This window comes from Pristiophorus japonicus, unplaced genomic scaffold (genome assembly GCF_044704955.1).
Source record: "Pristiophorus japonicus isolate sPriJap1 unplaced genomic scaffold, sPriJap1.hap1 HAP1_SCAFFOLD_29, whole genome shotgun sequence".
Classification (NCBI taxonomy): domain Eukaryota; kingdom Metazoa; phylum Chordata; class Chondrichthyes; family Pristiophoridae; genus Pristiophorus; species Pristiophorus japonicus.
Genome location: NW_027252668.1, coordinates 16,345,457 through 16,359,212, shown reverse-complemented (window position 1 = coordinate 16,359,212; position 13,756 = coordinate 16,345,457). Strand labels below are relative to the sequence as shown.

The following is a 13,756-nucleotide window of genomic DNA, read 5'->3' as shown; positions in this document are numbered from 1 at the left end:
GTGCAATCAAGCAGACACAGCATGGATTCATGAAGGGGAAATCATGTTTAACTAATTTACTGGAATTCTTTGAGGATATAACGAGCATGGTGGATAGAGGTGTACCGATGGATGTGGTGAATTTAGATTTCCAAAAGGCATTCGATAAGGTACCACACAAAAGGTTACTTCCGAAGATAGAGGTACGCGGAGTCAGAGGATATGTATTAGCATGGATCGAGAATTGGCTGGCGAACAGAAAGCAGAGAGTCGGGATAAATGGGTGCTTTTCAGGTTGGAAATCGGTGGTTAATGGTGTGCCACAGGGATTGCTGCTGGGACCACAACTATTTGCAATATACATAGAGTGTAGTGTTAAAGAATTTGCAGATGACACAAAGATTAGTGGGAAAGCGGGTTGTGTAGAGGACACAGAGAGGCTGCAAAGAGATTTGGATAGGTTAAGCGAATGGGCTAAGGTTCAGCAGGCTCGAGGGTGTAGATGGTCTACTACTGTTCCTAATTCTTAAGTTTCTTATGTTTCTTATGGAGTAGGCGTAAACTACAACCAAAAACATTTTTGAAAGGACCTGCGTAGTCCTCATGGATGCGTGCCCAAGGCTTGGTGGGCCAGGACTAGGGGCTAAGGGGGGCTTCCCTGGGCGCATTACCCAGCTGGGCAAACGTGTTGCACCTGCGAACACAAAGTTCCAGATCTGCGTCTTTCCCTGGACACCAAATGTGTGACTTGGCAATTGCCTTCCTCATGGCAATGCCCGGGTGCTCATTGTGGAGTTCTCTGATGAACACCTCTCTGCCCATCTGGTTTCTACGCGGTTTCCCCACAGTAGGCAATCGGCCTGAATCGAGAGTTCATCCCTGCGCCTGTGAAATAGTTTAACTTCCTCACGACATGCCCTGTACGTGGCTGCCCAGTCCCCATTCAGGACACATTTCTTGACTGGAGACAATAACGGGTCTCTATTTCTCCAGACTTTAATCTGACGGGCTGTCACGGGTGAGCCTTCACTTCCGAAAGCTTCAACAGCCATGACCATCTCAGCAGCATGCTCGGTAGCCCCCTCAGTGGTGGCTCGTGGGAGCCTGCTGAGTGCATCGGCGCAGTTTTCGGTGCCCGGTCTGTGCCGAATTGTGTCGTCATAGGCGGCTAACGTGAGTTCCCACCTCTGTATGCGGGCCGATGCATTTGCATTTATGGCCTTGTTGTCGGCCAAAAGGGACGTTAGGGGTTTGTGATCTGGCTCCAGTTCAAATTTCCTGCCAAACAGGTATTGGTGCATTTTCTTTCCTGCATATACACATGCGAGCGCCTCCTGTTCTACCATCCCGTAACCCCTTTCTGCCTGGGACAGACTGCTGGAGGCCTAAGCTACCGGCTGTAACTGACACTTGGCATTGACATGCTGCAACCCACACCCGACTCCATAGGACGACGCATCGTTACACAAGTTTCTTACATAGGTCATATAGCGTTAACAGAGTGTTGGAACATAACAAATTGCGAGCTCTATTAAAAGTCCTTTCCTGGCTGTCCCCCCAGACACATTCGCGACCTTTGCGTAGGAGCACGTGTAGCGGCTCTAGCAGCTTGCTCAATTTGGGAAGAAAGTTACCAAAATAGTTCAGGAGCCCCAGGAACGAATGCAGCTCCGTCGTGTTACGGGGTCTGGGTGCTCTCCGGATCGCTTCCGTTTTGGAGGCAGTAGGGCTGATCCCGTCTGCTGCTACCCTCCTTCCCAGGAATTCTACCTCTGGAGCTATGAAGACTCACTTTGCCTTTTTCAGTCGCAGCCCAATCCGGTCCAGTCTGCGCAGCACCTCCTCCAGGTTGTGGAGATGTTCTTCAGTATCGTAACCCGTAATGAGGATGTCGTCCTGAAAAACCACCGTCCCTGGAATCGACTTGAGGAGGCTTTTCATTTTTCATTGGAAGATCGCGGCAACCGAGCGAATCCCGAACGGACATCTGTTGTACTCAAAAACCCCTTGTGTGTCTTGATGGTGGTCAGCTTCTTCGACTCACTCGCCAGCTCCTGGGTCATGTAAGCTGAGGTCAGGTCTAATTTTGAAAAAAGTTTGCCACCGGATAGCGTCGCAAAGAGATCCTCCGCTCTCAGTAGCGGGTACTGGTCTTGGAGTGACACCCGATTGATGGTTGCCTTGTAATCACCACATATCCTGACCGACCCATCCGCCTTGAGCAGCGGCACAATCGGGCTCGCTCAGTCACTGAATTCAACTGGCGAGATGATGCCTTCCCTTCGCAGGCGGTCCAATTCGCCTTCTATCTTTTCCCGCATCACATACGGCTCCGCCCTGGCCTTGTGGTGTACTGGCCTGGCGTCCGGGTTTATGTGAATCACTATCTTGGCCCCCATGAAAGTGCCAATGCCGGGTTGAAAGAATGAGTCAAATTTGTCGAGGATCTGTGAGCATGATACTTGCTCCACAGAGGAAAATGCATTGAGATCGCCCCATTTCCAGTTCATGACAGCAAGCCAACTTTGTGGGTCAGGACTACCGTGGCGCTGCCGAGCACCTGAATGATCTCCTTTGTGTACGTTCGTAGCTGTGCGTCAATCGGCAATAATTTTGGCCTCCTGGCCTTGGACGCCCACAACTTTTCGAACTATTTGATACCCATCAGGGACTGGCTGGCCAACGTGTCTAGCTCCACTGATACTGGGATGCCATTGAGGAGCACTTTCATCATTATCGGTGGCGTCCTGGTGTATGAACTGTATACGTGCTCCACATGAACTCACTGAACTTCACCTTCCAGCGATTTCCCCCAGTGTCCATTTCTGCAATTTCTGCAGGTATTTTGCTCATCTCTGCAAACTCCGGCTGAGTGTTTGCCTCCACGCCTCCAACATGAGCTGCTGTTGGAAACAAAAGGTCTCTTGCCAGTAAATCGTCACTGACTGCCCCGTGATTGTCCTTGAGTGCACCATTAACAGGTGTTGATTGCCCCATTACTGGCAGCATTGTCCCTTGCAATGACGTGAATTGCCGTTCAGTTTGCCATTGTCACTGTCGAACTCCCCCTCTGGGTTCGGCTACATATTGGGGCATGCCTGACTGCCCTTGGCTGCCTGGAGAACTGTGTGATGCTTTAACAATGTTGAATCTCTGTCCCAACCATTGCTTAACACAGTACCTCTCGTCTGTTCTGCTAGTGGCCATGCTCGCGTGGTTTAAATCCCAGTTTCTCATCGCTATTGATACGTCCTTACTATACAGTGTAAATGCACACGAGGCCCATGCTTCAGAGAAGGTCAGTCTATGACCTGTCCTTTATTCCTTAGCACTCAAGTGATGGAAGTGGGTGGAGCTTCCCCTTTTATACCTGAAGGTCCAGGTTACGATGTCTCCCACAAGTTCACCACCTAGTGGTCATTGTTCTCACAGTGTACAACATCGGTCAGATTATACATGGGTTACAATGCTGGTTGAATACATGACAGTCCCGGCCTCACTCACTCTGGAGCTGGGGACGAGCGATGAGTCGATGGGTTGTTTGCGGCTTCGATCTGCTGTTGTGAAGCGAGGCGGAGATGCAGGATCCTTTAATAATCTCTCCCAACTCAACTGAATGCAGCCGAAACGTGCAGCTTTGAGAGGGGCTTTCTACACCGTCAGGGCTGTAAACGGGAGGGAGTGAGAGACACTGTGTAGAGTTTGAGTGTGTACAGAACTGTACAGAGAAACCAGCCAATTTAACAGGGCTGTGAGACACTGCATTTTGTTAATAGTATAGTATTAGGCAGTCCCTCGTATCGAGGATGACTTGTTTCCAGACTAAAAAGGGATAAGTTTACAGGTGTTTCGATGAGAGACCTGACAATCTAGGTCCAGAACTACATGCTGAAAGGTGGAAGATGCCTGTGGGTGGATTGTTTTAACGTGGGGTGACCGTTGCACACCAACCACTACACGGGCTTGACAGAACTAGGTCTTGGTCCAGTGGCAAGGATTACACAAGACGACCATAGACCAAGCTCTGCTGCATGGACGTAGTGTGTACACATGCGCCGACGATCCATAGATCGCAGTGTGGGCTGGCCCGTGCTGTTCATGGGCCCTCGCCTCTCCTGAGCCCCGATCACGACGCTCCTGGGCCCCGATCTCTCACCGCTCCTCCGCCCCAATCAAAAATGGAGCAGTCAGAAACAGAAAATCAAACAGTCTCTCTTATCATGGAGACATTAAATATCAACACTGTTATTTGAAATATCAAAATATTAAAAACTCCAGCCTAGTTGAAGGGTTATTAACATCAGCAGAAACAAACACCAACTTTGTTAATATTGAAACATTAATGTCAATTATTCCATTTTTTCTAATATTTAATTGAACAATGTTCAAAATGTTCCCACCCGGATTCGAACGGCGAACTTTTCGCGGGTTAGGCGAACGTGATAACTACTACACTACAAAAAGACTGCGATTGACACAATGCTAGGAACATAACCAGAGCTTTATCCTACACAGCTGGCCGATACTTCAGGAGCTGGTTTTAAATGAATAGAATTAAGGTGCTATATTTCGGAAGGCTGTGAGTGTGGCAGGAATTGATCTCGTGTTTCCCAGGTTTTACACATAGGAACAGGAGCTGGCCATATAGCAGCGTGTGGTTAGGATCTGGAATGCACGGCTTGAAAGGGCGGTGGAGACAGACTCAATCTTATCTTTCAGATGGGAGTTGGATAAGTGTCTGAAGGAAAAACAATTGAAAGGCTATGGGGAAAGAGCGGGGGAGTGGGACTCGCTGAGAGTCGGTACGGTCTCGACGGGCTGAATGGCCTTCCGTGCTGTAACGATTCCATGATTCGATAAGTTAGTGGCACATTTCATCGTGTGGGTGGAATCAGAACATTGCAAATGGACATGGATTGAGTCGGCAAAACTAGAGGCATCTGATTCAGGAGATTCGCAGGGCACGGAAATTCGGGAGTTTAATGACTTTGAAAGGAACATTTTTGTTTTGTACCTTTTCGGTCAGAGAAATGTTTGTGAAAGGATTTTTTTGCAGAAAGGGATGCAGCATTTAACCTTCTGCCTTAACACTTCTTTCTGGGTGTCAGGTCACATTTGGTTTCAATGTTATTCTTCCAGAATTGCTATAAGAACGTAAGAATATAAGAATTAGGAACATGAGTGGGTCATCTTTACCTCGAGCCAGCTCCAACTTCTCCAACATCGGGTACAATCTACCCACATCTACCCAGTCCTGTCCCATCAGAATCTTGTATGTTTCGATGAGATCCCCTCTCATCCTTCTAAACTCCAATGTATAAAGGCCCAATTGATCCAATCTCTCCTCAGATGTCAGTCCAGCCATCCCGGGAATCAGTCTGCTGAACCTTCGCTGAACTCCCTCAATAGCAAGAACGTCCTTCCTCAGATTAGGAGACCAAAATTGAAAACAATATTGCAGGTGAGGCCTCACCAAGGCCCTGTACCACTGCAGTAAGACTTCCCTGCTCCTATACTCAAATCACCTTGCTATGGAGGCCACCACACCATTTACCTTTTTCCTGCTTGCTGTACCTGTATGCCAACTTTCAGTGACTGATGAACCATGACACCCAGGTCTCATTGTACCTCCCCTTTTCCTAATCTGCCACCATTCAGATAATATTCTGTCTTCACGTTTTTGCCCCCAAAGTGGAAAACTCACATTTATCCACATTATACTGCATCTGCCATGAATTTGCCCACTTAGCTAACCTGTTCAAGTCAACCTGCAGTCTCTTAGCGTTCCCCTCACAGCTCACACCGCCACCCAGTTTAGTGTCATCTGCAAACATGGAGATATTACACTCAATTCCTTCATCCAAATCATTGATGAACATTGTAAAGAGCTGGGGTCCCAGCACTGAGCCCTGCGGCACTCCACTAGTCACTGCCTGCCATTTTGAAAAGGACCCTTTTATCCCGACTCTCTGCTTCCTGTCTGCCAACCAGTTCTCTATCCACGTCAGTATATTACCCCCAATACCATGTGCTTTGATTTTGCACACCAATCTCTTGTGTGGACCCTTGTCAAAAGCCTTTTGAAAGTCCAATTACACCACATCCACTGGTTCTCCCTTGTCCACTCTCCTAGTTACATCCTCAGAAATTCCAGAAGATTTGTCAAGCATAAATCCATCCCTTTCATAAATCCATGCTGACTTGGACCGATCCTGTCACTGCTTTCCAAATGCGCTGCTGTTTCATCCTTAATAATTGATTCCAACATTTTCCCCATGACTGATGTCAGGCTAACCGGTCTATAATTACTCGCTTTCTCTCTCCTCCCTTCTTAAAAAGTGGTTTTACATTAGCTAACCTCCAGTCCATAGGAACTGATCCCGAGTCAAAAGACTATTGGAAAATGAGCACCAATGCATCCACCATTTCTAGGGCGACTTCCTTAAGTACTCTTGGATGTAGACTATCAGGCCCCAGGGATTTATCATCCTTCAATCCCATCAATTTCCCACCTCATAAGGATATCCTTCAGTTTCTCATTCTCACTAGACCCTCGGTCCGCTAGTACTTTTGGAAGGTTAGTCGTGTCTTCCTTCGTGAAGACAAAACTGAAGTATTTGTTCAATTGATCTGCCATTTCTTTGTTCCCCATTATAAATTCACCTGAATCCGACTGCAAGGGACCTACAGTTGTCTTCACTAATCGTTTTCTCTTCACATATCTACAGAAGCTTTTGCAGTCAGTTTTTATGTTCCAAGCAAGCTTCCTCTCACAATCCATTTTCACCCTCCTCATGAAACCCTTAGTCCTCCTCTGTTGAATTCTAAATTTCTTCCAGTCCTCACGTTTGTTCCTTTTTCTGGGCAATTTATCTGCCTCTTCCTTGGTTTTAACACTATCTTTAATTCCCCTTGTTAGCCACGGTTGAGCAACGTTCTCCGTTCTATTTTTACTCCAGACAGGGATGTGCAATTGCTGAAGTCACCCGTGTGATCTTTAAATGTTTGCAATTTCCTATCCACCGTCAACCCTTTAAGTATCCTTGGCCAGTCTCTTCTAGCCAATTCACACCTCATACCGTCAAAGTTACCTTTCCTTAAGTTCAGGACCCAAGTTTCTGAATTAATTGTGACACTCTCCATCTTAATGAAGAATTCTACCATATTATGTTACTCATCCCCAAGGGGCCTCGCACAAATCGATTGCGAATTAGTCCTTTCTCATTACACATCACCCAGTCAAGGATGGCCAGCTCTCTTCTTGGTTGAGAAAACCATCCATAATACACTCCATGAAATCCTCCTCCACCAAATTACTACCATGTGGTTAGCCCAATCACTATGTCGATTAAAGTCACCCATGATAACTGCTGTCCCACCACTGCACACATCGCTTCTTTCTTGTTTGATGCTGTCCCCAACCCTACCACTGCTAACCAGTGAGACAGACATTGCAGCAAGGGTCTGGTTATTGTGAAACAGCAATTGCTAAAAGAATAGTGATCCCGACATGATTTGAACAAGCAACCCTTTGATCTCGAGTCAGACGCACTGCCATTGCACCACAATAGTTAAGAAATGTTCGTCTATATGAAGGTTCTGCAATACAAGGGGCTTTAAAATCCCGCCCGTTCCCACCAGGTATCACAAGCAAAGCTCACCTGACAGTCACCGGATGGTTTGTTCGAAAACTTTTCTCTTGCTTTCACAGGAAAGCATCATTAATTAACCCCTCACCTTCTTTTGCACAATCAAACAAATGCTAACTCAGGGACACTCCATACTTCAATCATTTGTACTGTGCTTTGCATGTTAACTGTTAAACCATATCCCATTTTACTAACTGTATTTTAGCTTTCTGGTTCAAAGTCTTCATTGCCGATGACACCACGAATCTGGGGCAACTTTTATCAAATTTAACAGCACCGGTTATTCCTACCGTGCACACAAAATACAATCAGTAGTGAAGATAAAATCCCACTTTGCGTATTTTCAGATTCAACGCAGTAGGATTTCAAATAAAGTGAAATAATTTTACACTGAAAATATTTGCAAGTGTTACTTGTATTTGTGTCTTTAATTAAACTTTGTGACGTCTGACTCCCATTCATGCCACTGCTGAATAAGAAAGGAGGTTTTGACATTGACCAGACTGCACTGCCCCTGATATTTGTCAGCTCATCCTTTATATTCAGTGGTTTCTCGCCCTTTGATTGGCTGTAGTGTAGCGGATATCACGTTGGTCTCACACGCGAAAGGTCCTCGGTGGATCCGTTTTCTCTCACTCAAGGTTTTCTATTTATTGAAGTGAAATAAAAAGCAATTAAGGAATAAGGGAGCCCTTTTGCCAGAAGAATAAATAACAAATAAAAACAGCAAACGCTGGAAATCTCAGCAGGTCAGGCAGCATTTGCAGCGAGACGAAACTCGCATCCGATTGTTCATCCACAGAAAGTTTAAACATAATGTTTCTACCCAGGATCGAACCATGGCCCTTTTACATATAAAGCAAACGTGATAACCACTACACTACAGAAACCTCTGGTACAACGCCCCCAACAGAGGGGAGCTGACCAGTGAGCTCCCTCTGTGCTGATCGGGAATGTGTTGTCTCACCTTAAACAACTTCTGTCCCACACTGAAAGTTCTCAATCCTTCTCCTCCGCTGCCCTTTACAGAAATGTCACCAATTACCCAGCCACCGTGTTCACTTCCACATCCTCACAGTGGGGCCACAGAGGCTCCTACCGTCTCCCCGCGATCAGCGAACTCACCCAGTTTACAAAATTAAACGCCAAACACGTGCCTGGCAAAGGGCAGGAGAAGCCAGATAGTCTGTAAGCTCGGTCTATCACAGAAAGTATTGGTATTCATGGTGATTACAGCAATTATTAATCGTCTCACAGACCTCAATTATTTTTATGCGATGCATTGATCGAGGATTGAAACCAGGTTAGTGCGCCAGATCTTAACCCCTTGACCAGCAGGGAACAGTTACGATACATGTCGATATATTTATATATATTTGTATATGAATGTCAATGGCTAGCTAACTAGACCTCGTGGTGCCCACGGTCGTGTGTCTAACATTGAGTGAGATAAATTGTTCCACAGTGACACCTTTCATGTGTTCTACATGGTTACAAGGTGTGCACCAGAGGGCACTGCAGTGGGAGACTTGCAGCTTACCTGTACAGGTGTGCCTGGCCGAATGTAAAAGGCAGGCCACCAGGTGTGATCCTCCCTCTGTGGTTATCAATAAAGGACTTAGGTCACTACAGGTCAAGCATGACACATTGTCTCGTGGAGTCATCATCAGAGCATCTGAAGGTATAACAATTGGCGACGAGATTACGGACCTTCACACGAAAATGGCTAACCTTGGTACGTTGCAGCAGTTCGCTGATGGTGATGATTGGGAAGCCTTTGTGGAGAGGCTCGACCATTAATTCACAGCAAACGATCTGGCAGGTGACAACCCGGCCACACTGGCTGATAATTGCAGAGCTATCCTGCTAACCAGTTATGGGCCCACCGTCTATGGCCTCGTCAGGGACTTGCTGGCACCAGCGATGATAATGACCAAGACGTACGAGGAGCTTGTAACACTGATCCAAGAGCAACTCAAGCCCAAAGAGAGCATCCTCACAGCCAGACACCGGTTTTATACACACCGACTGCCCGAAGGCCAGAAGATCAAGAAATATGCTGCAGACCTCAGGAGGCTGGAAGCACCGTGGGATTTTTGTGACCACCTCACCGAATCACTGCGGGATATCTTTGTCATCGCAATCGGCACGAGGGCCTCCTTCTTAAGCTACTGTCACCGGATACCACAGTCACACTGCAGAAGGCCATCTCCGTGAGCCAAACATTCATGACCTCGACCTGTGGCTCTCGGCGGATGACTCCTCCTCAGGTCTCAAACCCGGCAAGTACTGTACATAGAGTGGTGCCTTTTGGAGGCTGGACTGTAGAACGTGAACCTTCTCAGGGGAGAGAGAACAGGCCCCAGAGTCCCTTAACTCAGAGTCCATGGTCAGATCAGCCATGATCTTATTGAATGGAAGAGCAAGATCGAGAGGCCGAATGGCCGACTACTGTTCCTATTTCGGATGTTCTTATCATTTCAGGAGCTTGAATCATTGATGAAGTTTTCTTCCCTATCTGACTTTATACAGTCTGTGTTTAGGAGACTGGTTTAAAATATTCACTGCTCATGCGACAAGAAACCTTGGGCGACTTTTGTTCAATATATTTGCAGCAAAAATAGCCTCCAAAATAATGTTTCCACCTGGGCTTGAACCAGGAACTTTTCGCATGTGAGGTGAATGTGATAACCGCTACACTACAGAAACGTTGTGGTTAAAGTAATCTTAGTAATATATCCAGAGATTTAACCTACACAGCTGGCCGATACTTCAGGAGCTGGTTTTACGAGAATAGAACGACGGTGTTGGAGTGGATTTTCAGACATAGCAAAGCATGATGGGGTAAGCCACCACGGAGTGAACTTTGTACCAAGAAGCCTATCTGCTGTCCCTGATATGAACTCTGCAGCAACAAGTGAGTCCTGGCCAGGTGCAGGCCACTCTTTCATCGAAAGCTTTGCAACAGATGAACGAAACACAAAATAAGATAAAGAGGAAGAGTTCCAAACTCGCACCATGCTATCAGGTTTCGCTAACACTAAAAAGTTGAATGTAAATGAATTGCGTTGCCATATGGATCGATTGGTTGTATGTAACTGAATTTAAATGATTGTATTCCGCCCCCTTCTAAACTGCTTATAACCCCGCGGCACAAGGCACTCGGGGAGATCGCTGGATCTCAACTCTTCTCCCAGAGCTCTGCTAGCAATAAAGTTGTCTCTCTTAGCTTACCAGAGTCTATGTGAATTTATTTTCACTAACAGTGGATGCAGAGAGGATGTTTCCACCGATGGGGGAGACTAGAACTAGTGGCATGATCTTAGAATAAGGGGCCGCCCATTTAAAACTGAGATGAGGAGGAATTTCTTCTCTCAGAGGGTTGTAAATCTGTGGAATTCACTGTCCCAGAGAGCTGTGGAAGCTGGGAAATTGAATATATTTAGGACAGAAATAGACAGTTTCTTAAACAATAAGGGGTTAAGGGGTTATGGGCAGCGGGCGGGGAAGTGGAGCTGAGTCCATGATCGGATCAGCCATGATCTTATTAAATTGTGGAGCAGCCTCGAAGGGCTGTATGGCCGACTCCTGCTCCTATTTCTTATGTTCCTTTGACTAATACAAATCAACATCCTGGGGGTTATCATTGATGAAGTAGATGTGGGCAAGCCTGGCTAGTTCAGTCTGTGAAACATGAGATTTTTAATTTTAAGGTTATGCGTTCGAGCCCCACCTTGCATGAATTATTTTCCTTAAACTTTTATGTTACTTTCACGGGAATTAACCCACACATTCAAAAAGGAGTTAGATATGTCCCTTATGGCTAAAAGGATCAAGGGGTATGGAGAGAAAGCAGGAAAGGGGTACTGAGGGAATGATCAGCTCTGATCATAGTGAATGGCAGTGCAGGCTCAAAGGGCCGAAGGGCCTACTACTGCACCTATTTTCTATGTTTCTATGTTTCCCCTTGTGGGGGAATCTAGAACTTGGGGGCACAGTTTCAGAATAAGGGGTCATAAGAACATAAGAAGTCGGAGCAGGAGTAGGCCACATGGTCCTTCGAGCCTGCTCCACCATTCAATACGATCATGGCTAATCCCCATAACCCCTTCGATCCTGACCGTTTAAGGGTCGCCCATTTAAAACGGAGATGATGTGGAATTTCTTCTCTCAGAGGGTGGTGAATCTTTGGAGCTCTCTGCCCCAGAGAGCTGTGGAGGCTGGGTCATTGAATATATTTAAGGTGGTGATAGACAGATTTTTGAACGAGGCCATATGGATTCAATTGGAGAACAGAAAAGGGGCGATCACACGACTGGGAGTGTACGAGAGACCCCCGAACATCCAGAGGGTGATATTGGGTCTGGTTATTGTGATTCAGCAAGGAAACTATCGATCCTGGAGGACAAATACTTTGTTCCAAAGGAAACGGACCCAGCCTCTCCAATTGATCAGTTAATTAATGATGTTTTCCCGTGAAAGCAACATAGAAATTTAACAAAACTTATTCGCGCAACGTGGGGATGGAACCCACGACTCTGAGGTTAAGAGTCTCATGCTCTATCGACTGAGCTAGCCGGGTTTGGCAAATGTGGAATCCTTGACGTATGTCAAATGTTGTGGGTGGATTAGTGATGATTGAAATCATGATTGAGTATCTCACAGACTTGAATTTTGGAGTTCCTTCAGTGAGCATTTCTTTAATTGTGCAAGAGAAGATTGTGGGTTAATTAATGATGTGTTTCCATGAAAGCTGCATTAAATTAAAAGAAATGTAATCACCCAAAGTGGGGCTCGGACCCACGAACCTGAGATTAAAAGTCTCAAACTCCACCGACTGAGCTCGACGGGATTCTGCCCAACGCAGGTTTTTATCGCTCATTGCAGCCAGGCGCCTGTTGGCTCCGCCACAGATGTTGAAACTTGCTGTTGAAACTTATGCTGTGTTTATCACGTTTGCTTTGCACGCCAAATGTGCCTGGTTCAATCCCGGGCAGAAACATTTTGCTTAACCTTTCTGTGGATGAACAATCGGAGGCGAGTTTAGTCTCCCGGCAAATGCTGCCTGACCTGCTGAGATTTCCAGCATTTGCTGATTTTATTTGCTATTTATTCTCCTGGCAAAAGGGCTCCCTTATTTATTAATTGCTCTTTATTTCACTTCAATAAATGGATAACTTTGACTGAGAGAAAACGGATCCACCGGAGACCTTTTGCGTGTGAGGCCAACGTAATATCCGTTACACTTCAGCCCATCAAAGGACGAGAAACCACTGAAAACAAAGGATGAGTTGACAGATATCAGGGGCAGTGTAGTCTGGTCAACGTCAAACCCTCCTTTCTTATTCAGCAGTGGCATGAACGGCGGTCAGACGCCACAAATTTTAATTGAAGACACAAATACAAGTAACACTTGCAAATCTTTTCAGTGCAAAATTCTTTCACTTTATTTGAAATCCTATTGGGTTGAATCTGCAAATATGCACAGTGGGATTGTATCTTCACAACTGATTACATTTTGTGTGCACGATAGGAATAACCGGTGCTGTTAAATTTGATAAATGTTGCCCCAGATCCCTGAAGACTTTGAACCAGAAAGCTAAAATACAGTGTGTAAAATGGGATATGGTTTTCGAGGTAAGATGCAAAGCACAGGAAAAATGATTGAAGTATGGACTGTTCCTGAGTTAGCATTTGTTTGATTGTGCAACAGAAAATGAGGGGTTAATTAATGATGGTTTCCCGTGAAAAGTTTAAGATGAAATCATACGGTGCCTGTCAGGTGAGCGCTGCTTGTGACACCTGGTGGGAATGGGCGGGGATTTTAAAGACCCTTGTATTTCAGAATCTTCATATAGACGAACATCTCCAAGTCACTGTGTAGGTCTCATGGTGCAACGGTAGCGTGTCTGACTCCAGTTCAAAGGGTTGTGTGTTCAAATCACTTCGGGGTCACTGTTCTCTTGGATATTTTTCTTCCAGAATTAATATTTCCTTTGCTGTTTGGCAATAACCAGACCCTTTCTCCAAGCTCTGTCTCACTGTTTCCCCGGTGTCAGGCAGACACACGCATGCACCACTCATTTATTTCATGTGACAGGACACAAACGTTCAAAATCAACCTGCAG

The 13,756-nt window shown here is 46.0% G+C and overlaps 2 non-coding genes across 2 annotated transcripts; both read right to left on the bottom strand.

Annotated features, from left to right (window-relative positions):
- Positions 1-8,445: 8,445 nt before the first annotated feature.
- Positions 8,446-8,518, bottom strand: trnai-uau (transfer RNA isoleucine (anticodon UAU)). The gene has a single exon. It is a non-coding gene; the product is annotated as a tRNA-Ile (tRNA).
- A 1,746-nt stretch (positions 8,519-10,264) lies between these two features.
- Positions 10,265-10,337, bottom strand: trnav-cac (transfer RNA valine (anticodon CAC)). Its single transcript has one exon. It is a non-coding gene; the product is annotated as a tRNA-Val (tRNA).
- Positions 10,338-13,756: the final 3,419 nt, after the last annotated feature.